Here is a 3,784-nt window from a genome sequence, read left to right as displayed (position 1 = left end):
GTTCAGGGTCTCACTACTAGATCGTACTCATAGTGATCCACCTGTTTACAGCCTCCCAAGAGCTGGGATTACAGGCATGCACCACCATGCTGCCCAGGTCTCAGCATGCCCCGGGGGCGGGTCCAGCACAGCAGGCCCGGTTATCAAATCTCCGACCCCTGTGCCTGGTTGCAGGTGCTTTAATCCACTGAGCTATTTGACCAGCCTGGGTTTCTCCTCTCTTATAGCCAAAAGTATTCTAATAAGGATTGAATGGAGTAAGAAGAGTCTAAGTAGTGAAAAATAATGGGGGGTGGGAGCAGGGACATAGCTCAGTAGGATAAGCGCCTACCTGGCAAGCACAGTATCCTGAGTTCAATCCCTGGTACCACCAAAAAGCCCAAAAAAGTTGGTACTGCAATAGTCCAGGCAAAGGGTAATGAAGACTTCCACTATGAACCCTGCACATGAGGGGACCCTGGAAAAAGTCCAACCATCATCTTACTAGAGAAGAGAGATGGAGAGAGCTGATCTGACACTTGCTGATTTCTGTGGTATAAATATTTCCCATTTCAAGCGCCCACAGGATAGTAACCAACTTGCCCACTTCTGAAAGTTAATTTTTGGATCTCTGAAAGTTTATTCCACTGGCTCCAGCACAAAAGTTACTTAGGGATAGGAAACCAAGAAAGCTATAAAGGATACTGCAGCGGGAGAACTGGCCAGATTGTGGATCCCGGCTAAGCACAGAAGTTATAATCTAATAGCCTGACAGAAACTTTCATCTGAAGTGTGACTTAGTTACTCTTCTCTCCTTTCTGGCACAAATACCGGACACTCAAAATTAGGGAAGAAAAGTTTATTCAGCTCACAGTTTGTGAACGTTTCAGCCCATACTTGGCTGGTTCCAAGGCACACTGGCACATGGCAGAGGGCAGCAGTGCATGGCGGTGGAAGACAGCATAAGCAAATGGGAGGAGCTGAGGCAACAATGGCGACAGAGGGCAAGTCCGTCTCCCCTGAACTGCATTCAGGCTATCCCCTCCAGGCTGGGTGTGGCACTCACACCCATAATCCCAGTGGATCATGAGTTAATCACAAACTCCAGAAGTCCCCACCCCACGAATGCATGAGGCTTTGGGAGGACAACTAGACACAAACCATAACAATATGTGACTTCAGTTCTTGGCTTCCAATTTCAGAGGGAAAGCATCTCATAACCGAGGCATTTCCCAAAAAGAACATAAGGGGACACAGTACTGCTCAGAAGAGAAAAGGCTTATAGGGTCCCAAGCAAATATCATAAATTCACTTTATGGCCAAACAATGTCCAGAGAGACAATAAAATGTGGCCAGGATCAAGCTGGTGCCCATAACACAATCTGTGAGAAGGGCGAGGTAAGCTTGCGAAACAGCACAGTGCCTTAAATCCTGCACAGAGGAAAGCCCTGAAAGCCAACAGCAGTGGGAACCTGTAAAGAAGTAAATGACAGGAGAAGTCTAGGCGGGGTTAGTTAGAAGGAACGGCTAGATAGGACAACACGGCAGGGCTGTGGGCATTCACAGATCCACTGCTGTTTCCATTTGTGCAACCATAATTTGTGATGGATTTGCAAAGTCTTGGGTCTTAGGCTAAGTCATTTTTTTAACTTTTTTTTTTTAGAGGAACCAGGGATTGAACTCAGGCCCTTATGCTTACCAGGGAAGCACTTATTCTACTGAGCCATCTCCCTGGCCCCCTAGGCCATTTTTTTTCTTTTTAATTTTATCAGTAGATATTGGCATCTCTACATACATGATGTATCTTAATTCTTTTTTTATCTTCTTTCCCTTCCCTTGTTTCCCTCCATTTCTTAGACCCCTGCCCTTTTGTAAAAGATCTAGCTCCCTGTTTCCTATTCTCTTTTACTTTGCACTTTATTTCTACTCATATAAGAGAAGCCATGTGATATTTAAGTTTGTGTGTCTGATTAATTTCATCTAACATCATGGCCTTGAGAAAGAATTTTTTTTTTTTTTTTTGGCTGGCTCAGGCTGCCTTAAGGGCTGGTCTGGGGCTCAAACCGTGGTATCCTGTGCCTGACTGCGTTTGCATAAGCAAGTGCTTAAACAACTGAGCTAACTGGCAGGCCTCCTACATCATGGCCTTGAGTTATATCCATTTTCCTATAGGTGATTCAACTTTATCTTTCTGTATGATAGAGTAGAACTCTACTGCGTATAAATACATTTCCTTTTTTTTTCTCTTTTTTTTGGTACCAGGAATCAAACTCAGGACCTTGCACTCACCAGGCAAGCGCTTGCGCCACTGAGCTACATCCCCAGCCCCAAATACATTCACCCATCCGTTTGTTGGAGAACATTAACTCTGCTTCCAAAATTCAAATGTTACAAGTTCTACCGCTGTAAGCAAGACTATGCATGGATCACGTAATACATACAGTGCCTTCAACTTTTTTAGGAAGATACTTAAAATGCAGAAAGCCAAGCCAAAGGGATTTTCTACTTTTAGTTTTTTGAGAAATCACCATACTGATTTCCAAAGTGGTTGTACTAGTTTATATTTCCCCACTCCCTACAGGCTTGCCAGCATTTATTATTGTTTGAGTTCAGGATGATAGCCGTCCTTTCCAGAGCAGGATGCAATCCGAGTGTTGTTTTTCTTTGCATTTCTCTAAAGACCAGTGATGTAGAGCAAGGTTTTTTTTTTTTAAATTAATTTATTTATTTATGTGTGTGTGTGTGTGTGTGTGTGTGTGTGGCCAGCTCAGCCCACCAGGGGGCGGGGCTGACGGGCATGTGGTGCTGGGGGATTGAACTGCGGTCCCTGTACTTTGCTAAACTTGTTCTAAGTAGGTGCTTTAGACCACTGAGCCATTTCACCAGCCCCAGGTTTTCATGTATTTATTGGCAATTTATACTTCTTCATCTGAGAAGTATCTATTCACTTCAGTTGCCTATTTTTTCTATTCTTTTGTTTTGTGGAGACTAATTTTTTTCTTTTAGTTCTTTATATATTCTAGGTACTAGTCCTCTGTCAGAGATATAGTTGGCAATTTTTTCCCCATTCCTTAAATTGTTTTTTTACTTTGTTATTTCCTTTGCCATGCAAAGAGCATGATATTTTGATATAATCCCATGTGTTGACTCTTGATTTTTTTTTTTAATGCAATTGAGACTGTTCAGAAAGTCCTTTTCTTCCTAGCAATAGTGGCCCATGCCTGTAATCCCAGCACGCAGTAGCCTGAGCGAGAGGGCTTGCTGGGGAATTGGAGGTTTAGCCAGTACAGTGAGACCCTGTCTCAACAAAACAAGTCCTTATCTATGCCAATATCCTCAAAAGTTTTACCTCCCAGCAGATCAACTGTTTCTATTTTAACATTTAGATCTGTTATCCATTTGGATTTTAGTTTAGTAAATAAAAAAAAAAAGATACTGGTCTAGATTCAATCTTCTGCATTTCTTACCAGCTTTGCCATCACCATTTGTTAGAGGTTGTGTTTCCTGCAGCATATGTTTTTGTTGCCTCTGTCAAAGATCAGATACCTGAATATTAGGTTAGGTCATCTTTCACAGATAAAATGAACAGAAAATCTGGATTAATAACAAAATATGATTCAATCCCCCGGCCCTGCCCTTGGGATGCACTGAGATGGCAACTGACTGAGCATGGTGGCGCATGCCTATAATCCTAGCACTTGGGAGGCTGTAAACAGGAGAATCATTATAGTCCAATCTAGTAATGAGACCCTGAACACCCTATAGACTCTTTCCTAAAATACAGGGGGAAAAATTTTATATATAT

The sequence above is a fragment of the Octodon degus genome, unplaced genomic scaffold (genome assembly GCF_000260255.1).
Source record: "Octodon degus isolate 3935 unplaced genomic scaffold, OctDeg1.0 scaffold00162, whole genome shotgun sequence".
Classification (NCBI taxonomy): domain Eukaryota; kingdom Metazoa; phylum Chordata; class Mammalia; order Rodentia; family Octodontidae; genus Octodon; species Octodon degus.
This window is presented reverse-complemented; position numbering follows the sequence as displayed.